Below are 11,655 nucleotides of genomic sequence, written 5' to 3'. Positions count from 1 at the left end.
CTCCTGTTGTACCTGCTGAGTGAGAGTCACTCCTGCCAGCAGACGGGGTGCAGTGCAGGGGGACCCCTGAACCCCATCACACTGGTATCAAGTGTGGGATGCACTGCACCCACGGATGAGCTCCCAGCAGTGGCTGACTGAGCGCAAGAGAGGGAAGGGGCCTCACAAGAGCCAGAGGGGGAACAGAGCAATTCCTGCAGCTGCTGCTGGTGAGTGGATACCCTGGGAGACAGCGGGGAGATGGATTATACCCGACTCCTGAAGGCAGAGCTAGCGGGGCTGTGCAGAGAGAGGGGCCAGCCACCCACCCCCCAGAGAGCCAAGCAGAGCCTGGACAGAGCAGCCGGCCCGAGGGACACAACAAGACCCAGGCTGTTATCGCTGTGGGCGGAAGGGGCATAGAGCAGCCCAGTGCCCCAGGCTCCCAGACAGGTTGAGCAGGACGGGGGGTCATGGAGTCAACTGGGTGGGGTCCCAGAAGCCAGAGGGGCTGGCGGCCAAGGCGGGTGGTGCCAACAGGGTGTCTTCAGCTTGGGCCGAGCCTGCTCCTCAGGGGGCCCAAATGCTCAGAGGTCAGTTTACAGAGTGGGGGGGGCAATGCCTCTGTGGAGCGAGTGGCTCACACCCCTCGAGGTGGATGGGAGAGAGGCCACGGGGTTCTGGGACACAGGCGCTGACGTGACGCTGGCCCGACCCGGGGTGGTGGCACCGGGCTGCATGATACCCAATTCCCACCTGACTGTAACAGGAATTGATGGGACCCCTTTCAAGGTGCCCATGGCGAGGGTGCACCTGAAATGGGGGGATAAGGAAGGCCCCAAGGAGGTGGGCGTGCACAGCCATTTGCCGGCGGATGTACTGATGGGGGGTGACCTGGAAAACTGGCCAGGTGAGCGCCCTCGTGCCCTGGTCTTGACCCGTAGCCAAAGAAAACGAGGGGTGATCTCCCCAGGTTCAAGGATAGATACCCAGCCAAAGCCACGGAAACTACAGGGACCAACCCTGAGAGAAAGGGGGCCCCCAAAAACCAGATCTCACAGGCCAGGGGTGCTGGAGCCAGGCAGGGATGGGGAAGTAACTTCCGCCCCTGCCCCAGCCAAAGAGTTCCAGGCAGAGCAGCAGAGAGACCCCTCCTTGCAGAAGCTGAGGGAACTGGCCAGTCTCAGCCCATCTCCACAGCTGGGGGAGGGCTGCAGGGAGAGATTCCTGTGGGAAAAGGGATTCCTGTACCGGGAATGGGCTCCCAGACGCAAAGCGGAGCCATGGAAGGTCCAGAGGCAACTGGTGGTTCCCCAAAAGTACCGGCGCAGGCTGCTGTACCTAGCCCATGATGTCCCGCTCGCAGGACACCAGGGGATCCACCACACCAGGGAAAGGTTGTTACAGAACTTTTTCTGGCCAGGGATCTTTGCAGCTGTCTGTCTGTATTGCCTGTCCTGCGATCCCTGCCAGAGGGTGGGAAAGAACCGAGACAAGGGGGAAGCTGCCCTGAGGCCACTGCCCATCATAGAGGAACCTTTACAGAAAGTGGCTATGGACATAGTGGGTCCCTTCAGTAAGGCAACGCGTTCGGGGAAAAAATATATTTTGGTGGTGGTAGATTTTGCCACGCGATACCCAGAAGCAGTGGCCTTGACCTCTGTCGATGCTGACACCGTGGCGGATGCACTGCTGTCCATTTTCAGCAGAGTGGGGTTCCCCAAGAAGGTCCTCATGGATCAGGGGTCCAACTTCATGTCGGCCCTGCTGCAAAGCTTGTGGGACAAGTGTGGGGTCCGACACACCTGGGCCACAGCCTACCACCCGCAGACCAATGGGCTGGTGGAGAGGTTCAATGGGACTCTAAAGCAGATGCTGAGAACCTTCATAAATCAATACCCCCATGACTGGGACAAGTACTTACCCCACCTGCTGTTTGCATACAGGGAGGTGCCCCAGGAATCCACGGGGTTCTCCCCGTTTGAGCTGCTGTACGGAAGGAGGGTACGGGGACCCTTGGACTTGCTCAGAGAAGAGTGGGAGGGGACGGCCTCTCCTGAAGGGGAGTCAGTGGTACAGTATGTACTGACCTTCCGGGAAAAACTCAGCGAGCTCATGGGTCTGGCCACGGAGAACCCCTCCAGGGCCCAAAGGAAGCAAAAGGTCTGGTATGACTGTAACGCCAGGGCCCAAGCCTATGCCACCGGGGACCAAGTGATGGTCCTTGTACCTGTGCGGCGGAACAAGCTGCAAGCGGCCTGGGATGGCCCCTTCAAGGTCATCAAACAGCTAAATGACATGAATTATGTGGTGGAACTGCCGAACCGGGCCCACAGCCACTGGGTCTATCATGTGAACATGATGAAACCTTACTGGGACAGAGAGAACTTGGTTCTGGCCGTGTGCAGACACTGGGAGGGGCAGGGGGATGATCCCTTGGTGGATTTGCTCACAGGGACTGGAGCCGGCTCCTTGCTGGAGTCTATTCCCCTCTCAGACCAGCTGACCCCTGCCCAGCAGACGGAGATCAAGGAGGTGCTGCATTCACACCAACAGCTGTTCTCTGACAGACCCGGATGCATTGACTTAGCTGTCCACTGAATAGAGACAGGCACCCACGCCCCTATCAAGTGCGTGCCATTCAGAGCCACAGGGAGGACGGCTCAGGACATAGAGCAGGAGGTTGAAGACATGCTGGCTCTGGGGGTGATCCAACCCTCCTCCAGCCCCTGGGCCTCTCCCATGGTGTTAGTGTGATGGAGTGGGGGGAGTGCATGTGTGAGTCAGGCTGGATGTCTGAGGCAAGCAGCAGCTCCCAGTGGCTAAGGATGATTCTGGGGCTACAACTGGCAGGTAACACCTCTGCCCTGAACGAAGAGGAGGGAGGAGCCAAGCTGGGTTTTGAATCGGGGGTGGCAGTTAGAGGCTAGGGGAAGAGGAGCTGAAAGGCAGCCAGCCTGAGGAGGGGGAAGCTACACCCCAGAGGGGCACCCCTCAGGGTCTTCTCCCCAGGACGGGTTGGAAGGACTGTCTCTGGCTGCTGTACTGTCGCTTCTGTGAGAAACTGGGCATCTGTTGCCTAATAAACCTCCTGTTGTGTGAGTGTCACTCCTGCCAGCGGACGGGGGTGCAGTGCAGGGGGACCCCCTGAACCCCATCACAGTTAGTCCCTAAAAAAGATGAGTCTGTTCGGTTTTGTGTGGACTGTCGCAAGCTTAACGCCATCACCATATCGGATGCCTACCCCATGCCCAGGCCTGACGACCACTTAGACAAGCTGGGAGAAGCCTGGTACCTCACCACCAGAGACCTGACCAAGGGGTACTGGCAAGTGCCATTAGACCAAGATGCCCGGCTCAAGTCGGCTTTCATCACCCCTGTGGGGCTCTACAAGTTCCTGGTCCTGCCCTTCAGCCTCAAGGGAGCACCTGCTACCTTCCAGCGTCTGGTGGACCAGCTACTGAAAGGGATGGAGAGCTTTGCCCTGGCTTACATGGACGACATTTGCATCTTCAACCAGACGTGGGAGGACCATGTGTCCCAAGTCAAGCGGGTGCTGGACCGACTCCAGAAGGCCGGTCTGACTATCAAGGCAGGGAAGTGCAAGGTGGGGATGGCTGAGGTGACCTACCTGGGCCACAAGTTGGGCAGCGGCTGCTTAAAGCCAGAGCCAGCTAAAGTGGAGGCTGTCAGAGACTGGCCCACACCCCAGACTAAGAAGCAGGTCCAGGCCTTCATTGGGATGGCGGGGTACTACCGGAGGTTTGTGCCCCACTTTAGCTCCTTCGCAGCCCCGCTCACGGAACTGTGTAAAAAGGGAAAGCCTGACAAGGTGGTCTGGACCGAGCACTGCCAAGAGGCCCTCTGCGCGCTGAAGGAGGCTCTGGTCAGGGCCCCAGTGCTGGCAAATCCAGACTTCAACAAACCCTTCCTGGTGTTCACCGATGCCTCAGACGTGGGGCTGGGGGCGGTGCTAATGCAAGTGAATGACAAAGGGGAGAAACACCCCATCGTGTACCTGAGTAAGAAGCTGCTGCCCCGGGAGCAGAACTACGCAGCCATAGAGAAGGAATGTCTGCCCATGGTGTGGGCGCTGGGGAAGCTGCAGCCGTACCTGTTTGGGCGGCGTTTCACCATGTACACCGATCACTCACCCCTGACCTGGCTGCATCACGTGAAAGGGGCCAACGCCAAGCTCCTGCGGTGGAGTCTGCTCCTGCAGGACTACGACATGGAGGTGGTCCATGTGAAGGGGAACAACAACACCATAGCTGATGCCCTGTCACGCAGGGAGGGCCCTGAGCTTCCCCAGGTCACTGGCTAAGTGACCCCGCTCAGTTTGGTCTGGAAGGGGGGAGAGACGTGATGGAGTGGGGGGGATGCAAATGCGAGACTCAGGCTGGATGTGTGAGACAAGCAGAGCAGCTCCCAGCGGGTAAGGATGACCCTGGGGCTATAGCCTAGGCTGGCAGGTAACACCTTAGCCCTGAACAAAGAGGAGGGAGGAGCTGAGCTGGTTGTGAATCGGGGGCAGCAGTTGGAGGCTAGGGGGAGAGAGAGCTGGAAGGCAGCCAGCCTGAGGAGGGGGAAAGCTACACCTCAGAGGGGCACCCCTCGGGCTCCTCTCCCCAGGACGGGTTGGAAGGACTGTCTCTGGCTGCTGTACTGACGCTTCTGTGAGAAACTGGGCATCTGTTGCCTAATAAACCTTGTGTTGTACCTGCTGAGTGAGAGTCACTCCTGCCAGCGGACGGGGTGCAGTGCGGGGGGACCCCTGAACCCCATCACAAGGGGTTGTCCTGGCTCCTCAGGAAAAATAAACCCACTGGAATTTGACGCAACAAACAAGGCAAATAATGTAACTGCAGCCAGGACCTGCACAGCAAATGGCGTCTCACAGGTGTTACGGTGGAGAATGCTGTGGCAGAGAGCTCTCATGGAAGGCATCGGAAGACCCCCCACTGACTGGAAGGCCTGGGATGCGTAGGCCTAGGGATGGCAGTTCTGTGCCACCACTCTAAGAGAAGAAGATGGGTTGCGGTAGCTGGTGTGATGGGGTTCAGGGGTCCCCCTGCACTGCACCCCGTCTGCTGGCAGGAGTGACTCTCACTCAGCAGGTAGAACAGGAGGTTTATTAGACAACAGATGTCCAGTTTCTCACAGAGGTGTCAGTACAGCAGTCAGAGACAGTCCTTCCAACCCGTCCTGGGGAGAGGAGCCTGAGGGGTGCCCCTCTGGGGTGTAGCTTTTGGCTGGCTGCCTTCCAGCTCCCTCTCCCCTCCAGCCTCTAACTGCTGCCTCCAATTCAAATCCAGCTCGACTCCACCCTCCTCTTTGTTCAGGGCAGAGCTGTTACCTGCCAGCCTAGGTTATAGCCCCAGGGTCATCCTTAGCCGCTGGGAGCTGTTCTGCTTGTCTCCCACATCCAGCCTGAGTCTCACACATGCACTCCCCACACTCCATCACAGCTGGGGACTCCCTCTGCCACCTGCCACCCAGAGCTGGAATCTCAGGAAGTTTGCTGCTTACCAGGACCTAGAATCCAGGACGTGACAGAGACACTTCCAAACTTCCTCAGACCTGCAGATTATTACCCCTTCCTACTGCCCCATGGAGGAACTAATGGCAGAGGAAAGCACGCCCTTGAGCAGGTCACTGCCGATCATGTAACTCTGGGAAGGAAGCTCAAGGAATATGGCGCACAAGTGGTCTTGTCCATCCTCCCTGTTGAAGGAAGGGGTCCAGGTAGAGGTCGTTGAATTGTGGAGATAAATGCACGGCTGCGCAGGTGCTGTCAGAGAGCGCGATTTGGTTTCTTTGACCTTGGGACTCTGTTTCAGGAAGAAGGATTGCACAGAAGTGACGAGATCCACATTACGCAGAGAGGAAAGGTCCAGCTGAGGGAAATGAAAATGGTTAAGGGGCTGGAGCACAAGACCTGTGAGGAGAGTCTGAGGGATTTGGGCTTGTTTAGTTTACAGAAGAGAAGACTGAGGGGTGATTTAATAGCAGCCTTCAACTTCCTGAAGGGGAGCTCTAAAGAGGAGGGTGAGAAACTGCTCTCAGTGGTGTCAGATGGCAGAACAAGGAGCAATGGTCTGAAGTTGCAGAGGGAGAGATGCAGGTTGGATATTAGGAAAAACTCTTTCCCCAGGTGGGAGGTGAAGCATTGGAATGTGTTGCCTGGAGAGGTGGTGGATTCTCCATCCCTGGAGGTCTTTAAGTCCCGGCTAGATAAGGTCCTGGCTGGGATGACTTAGTGGGAGTTGGTCCTGCTTTGGGCTGGTGGCTGGACATGACCTCCGGAGGTCCCTGCCAGCTGTTGGATTCCATGGGAGGTAAGTGACCTGAGATAGTGCCTGCCTGCAGCTCAGGTGAATTCCCCCCCAGGACAGGACTCAGGTAAGGAAATGGTGAGCTATAAAAGCGCAAGCATTCCTGCAGCCGGCTCTGGATTCTGTCTCCAGATGTGATTCAGGTGAGAGTGAGCAGGCGGTGTGAGTTCTGCTCCCGCCTTGCGCCATTGTGGGGGGGTGTCTGGATTGTTGAGGGGGTGGCAGCTGGTAGTTCACCCCGGGCATGCAGGTAAGTCCCCCACACAGAACCGTGACCTATTGGCACTGTGCTGGCACACCCTTGAGCAGCCCCGAGCCCTGCCACGCAGACGGGCAGCCCCCTGGACTTCCCGAGGCAGCCCTTGAGTCAGGTGCTGCTGCTGGGCAGAACCGGGCTCACATGGCTGCCTGGTTTTCCTGCCAGAACCGAAAGACCCTGAGAGGAGGAGGGCGACCAAGCCGGCGTCCGCGCTGTTGTTTGGACTCTTACAAATGGCGTAGAGGTGCTGTTGTTTACCAGAACTTCCCTGCACCCAAGGGGCCCACTTAGCGTGCCCCTGCCCCAGAACACCAATGGGCCAAGAGCCCCTGATACCTGTGTCTCCTGGATACCTGTCCCTCGCCCTGGCACCGGCTGTAACATGGGAAGGTTTCTGGGCACCGCTGAGAGGGCCAAACCAGGGAAAATTGCTTAAAACAGGGCCATGGACAGCCCAGGACTGGGAGTCCTGCACTTTAAAGGATCAAACCAGCCACAAAAGCACCTTTGCTGCATCTCTGGCCAGAAAGAAGTAACACAAGCAAATCCTCCCGACACTGCAGCTTCCCCTGGCCACAACCTGAGCTCCCTTACACAGTTACGAAATCCAGTCGCCCACCCCCCCAATCCACACAGGTTCTTCCCATCCCGAAGGCCCAGCCACAGCCCCAGGGCGATGTGGAGCTCAGCCCTTACTCACAGGACCATGCTGGGCCGTGCTTGAGACGCTAACAGCTAAAGGCGCGGGAAGGGTAGGCTGAGGGTAAAATTGTCAAAGCAGCCCAGTCCCACAGTTCTTGGTGCAGGCGGCTAGTTTACAAGCTGCTGGTTACACCCTTTGTTAGGGCAGCTCAGAGATCCTTCCGGGCTCAGTGCATCGCAGAGCTGCTCCCGAAGTGATGAGCTGACAGAGACGGAGGGACCCCATGGATGGCTTTACTCCCTTGCCCAAGTGGAGGCAGTTCCACCGCTCGCCCTGTGAGAAAGAACATCCAAGACGGAGCCCATGACACAAACGCCTTTGTCAGGCACGTACCGATTCGCCTGACTGGGACCCTTGCCCAAGGGTGGCCAAGCCTCCTGCCGAGGGCGCCCAGAAACTAGACTTTCAAATACAAATACACAGACAAAGCGCCCAATTTCTAATACAGAAATGACCCACGCCTCCAAGCGGTGAAAGGGCTTCTTCATTGTCAGGGTCATCATGGTGGGAACATTCTCACCACCCCCTTTCACAGCCCCACAGTACAATAGGGTTAGACCAACAGTGGATTGCATCTGCCTTTGCCACGTGGTTTGTGTGTCTTACGAGGGCTTGCCAAGAGCTAAAGAAAACCGTGAACTTATCCGCACAGGTGCTGGCCCATGTTTGGACTCCAAGTGCCAGCAAATCAGTGTAAACATTCATGTCAGTTACAGTGTACGAATCGCAGCTTTTAGCCATGCGCACAATCTGGTACGGTGCCTCAGTTTCCCTTCGCAAGCTGCACATAAGCTCCGGAATGCCTGCTCGTCTGCGAAAAGTTCCCAGCCTCATGACAGACCCCACGTGGGGAAAATCAGTAATGCTAAAAAGAGCTTGTGATGGTGGCTCCTTCCGTACCGAGCACCAGGGTTTGCAGGCACCCTGTAAATCTTTGCTGGTTTTGGCATCAGCAGCTCATCAGTTACAGCAGTTAACATCAGCAGTAAGAACCAGTCCATTGCCAGGGTCCATGTATAGCTCTGCTTGTCATGCCACAGCTCTGCCTCAGCACCACTGGGCGTTCTGGCCTGTGAGGGTTAACCTGGGACTTTCGTTCCAAAACAAAACATTCTCCCTCCTCCTTGCTCTGTGGCTCATGCCCACCCAAAGCCCTTGGCTGCCTGGGTCTGTCTTGTGGGCTCCATGTGCTCCCCAGCAGGCCGGATCTCCAACACTTTCACAACTGAATCCATGTAACCTGCAATGGGCTCTCAGAGACTTTCAAGAATCAGCAAATAGCATCGCTGGCAGTGTCAGTAGTTATGGCTGATGCACGTAAAGTATCGCTGTGCCCATTCGTCTCTCTCTAGCCCTGCTCCTTCATTTGTATTAACAGAGCCTGAGATATTGAGCCCAGAAGGCTTGGAGAGTGTGTGATTTGGGTGAGATCCAAGTATATAGTGACCGGGGTCCGGGGCTGGGCCCTGGAAGAATGTGTGTAGTGTTTGGTGAAAGAGGTGTAATAACCTCTCACTGACAATGGGGGGTGTTGGGCTGGGCTGGTTTAACAGCTGGGCAGTCTGTGGGTTTGCTCGTGTGGTTCTGGCCAGCCGGGGGGCTGTGGTGGCTGGTTGGATTTACTGTAGTGACAAGGAAATCCCAGCCTGGGGCTAGAGGTGGCCTGGATTTTAAGCAGAGGTACCTGGGTTGATTACTCTAGCTATGCCCAGAAACCCCGTCCTCTCACAAGGGTCCAAGGTGGCCAGCTGGCCGGTGGGTGGCACCCAGCCACAAGACTTGTGTGGATGGAGCTAGGGAAGAGGTGTCACAGAGGGGTGTGATGGGGTTCTGGGGTCCTCAAAGCTCTGCACCCTGTCCGCAGGCAGGAGAGTCTCTCACTCAGCAGGAAAACAGCAGGTTTATTAGCCGACAGGACACAGCATCGTACAGAGGAGTCAGTACAGCAGGCAGAGACAGCCAGTCCCATCCATGCTGGGGAGAGGAGACCCCGAGGGGCCCCCAGAGCTGGGGCCTGGCCCCCTCCTTTGTCTCTCTCTCCCAGCCCAGACTAACTGCTTCCCACTCCCAGTTCCAAGTCAAACCCCTCAGGCTCCACCTCCTCCTTTGTCTGCAGTACAAAGGTGTTACCTGGTCATCAAGGTACCCTCAGCAGGAGCCCCCACACCCTCTGTGAGCCACTCACATACACACAGGTATCCTCCACTCCATCACACAGGGGCAGGAGCCCTGGGCAGACCCACTCCCCAAAGCGCTGGCCCTGCTGGGCTCTCCCCGCTGGGTGGCTGACGGCCATGCCTGGCTACCCACACAGCCACTCTTTCGCTCCGCCGTGCCCCCAGGTCATGGCCCTGCAGGGCTGCAGCCAGGCAGGTGGGGCAGCTCCTCAAGCCCCCTTTGCTGCTGGGCCCTGCCAGACCAGGAGGAGCACCTGTACCCTCACTTCGCTCCAGGCTCAGGGTGCCCAGATGCACCCCTGGACTCACCTGCACCCCCAGCCTGGCTGGCACAGGGCTCATGGAGCTGCAGCAGGAGGCCGAGGCAGAGGCTGAGAAGGGGCCCCCTGCGCTGGGTTAAGAGCAACTGCTGGGCTCCTTCATGATCCCTGGCTGGGGGCAGCTCGACAAGGGCCCAGGCAGCTGCTGAGCAAGTCCCAGCTGGAGGTGGGTGGCGCAGACGTGCCCAGCTGCCGCTTGCTGAGCCGGGCAGGGCCGGTCCCCAGGCCCCTTCCCAGCCCCAGCTGCCCCTGCGGCCGCTCTGCCCAGCCAGCGAGCAAAGTCCAGCTCATGGCAGGGAGCGGGCTGCTCCCCGGACATCAGGCAGCTGGACCCACACCAGGCGCTGGGCTGGGCAGGGCTGGGCACCGGCAGCTGGGGGGCAACAGAAACACCAGCCCCCTTCAGGATGGGCTGCAGATGTGCCCCCAGCCTGAGAGCTGCCCCCTGGGGGCTGGTTACAGAGGGACACCAGCCTGAGAGCTGCCCCCTGGGGATACAAGTTACAGAGGGACCCCAGCCTAAGAGCTGCCCCCTGGGGGGGGCTGGTGTAATGGAGTGGGGGGAGTGCATGTGTGAGTCAGGCTGGATGTCTGAGGCAAGCAGCAGCTCCCAGTGGCTAAGGATGACCCTGGGGCTACAACTGGCAGGTAACACCTCTGCCTGAACAAAGAGCAGGGAGGAGCTGAGCTGGGTTTTGAATCGGGGGTGGCAGTGAGAGGCTAGGAAAAGGGAGAGCTGGAAGGCAGCCAGCCTGAGGAGGGGGAAGCTACACCCCAGAGGGGCACCCCTCGGGGTCTTCTCCCCAGGAGAGGTTGGAAGGACTGTCTCTGGCTGCTGTACTGTCGCTTCTGTGAGAAACTGGGCATCTGTTGCCTAATAAAACTTCTGCTGTATCTGCTGAGTGAGAGTCACTCCTGCCAGCGGACAGGGTGCAGTGCAGGGGGACCCCTGAACCCCATCACACTGGTGTCAGAAGTGGGATGCACTGCACCCACGGATGAGCTCCCAGCAGTGGCTGACTGAGCACCAGAGAAGGAAGGAGTCTCACAAGAGCCAGAGGGGGAACAGAGCCATTTCTGCAGCTGCTGCTGGTGAGTGGATACCCCGGGAGATAGCGGGGAGATGGATTATACCCGACTCCTGAAGGCAGAGCTAGCGGGGCTGTGCAGAGAGAGGGGCCTGACCGTGGGGAAGGCGACCAAGGCCCAGCTGATTGCCCAGCTGGAAGAGAATGACCGATCTGGGGGGGCAGAGCCTGTCCCGGCAGAAAGTGGCTGGTCAGCCTCGGGAAGCGTTTCGGATTCTCCAACAGGAGCAGGGGCTCGACGCCGTCAGACAGACGCGGTGCCCGCCAGGTCGCGCTCAGCTAGCGGTGGTCCATCGCGGGCAGAGTCCCCCGCCGCAGAGCTGCGACGGCTGGAACTCGAGGTGAAATTAAAGGAACTGGAGCACCAGGAACGGGAAAGGGAGCGTGAGCGCCAGGAACGAGAAAGAGAGCGTGAGCACGAGCGCCAGCTACAAGACAGACAGCGGGAGGAGAAAGAACGAGAACGGAAGGAGAGAGAGCAAGAGCGGGAGGAGAAAGAACGAGAGCGGGAGCATGAGCGAACCATGGCAGAGGCGAGACGCCAAGAGGCCCCAGCTGCGGTAAGCGGGGAGAGGGCCAGACGGCTCGGGGTGGCCAGTCACTTGGAGACGCGTGTGCTGGCCCAGTGTCAGGACCCAGGGGACATGGACGAGTTCCTCACCGCCTTTGAGCGAGCCTGTGAGTTGCATGAGGTTCCCCCAGATGAGTGGCTCCGGCACCTCACCCCCTTGCTGGACCAGAAGGCCGCAGCGGTGCTCAGCCAGCTGGTGGGGCTGCAGCCTGGGGACTATGAC

The sequence above is a fragment of the Carettochelys insculpta genome, chromosome 2, assembly GCF_033958435.1.
Source record: "Carettochelys insculpta isolate YL-2023 chromosome 2, ASM3395843v1, whole genome shotgun sequence".
In the NCBI taxonomy this organism is placed as follows: Eukaryota; Metazoa; Chordata; order Testudines; family Carettochelyidae; genus Carettochelys; species Carettochelys insculpta.
The sequence above is the reverse complement of the archived record's forward strand: the minus strand, read 5'-3'. Positions refer to the sequence as shown.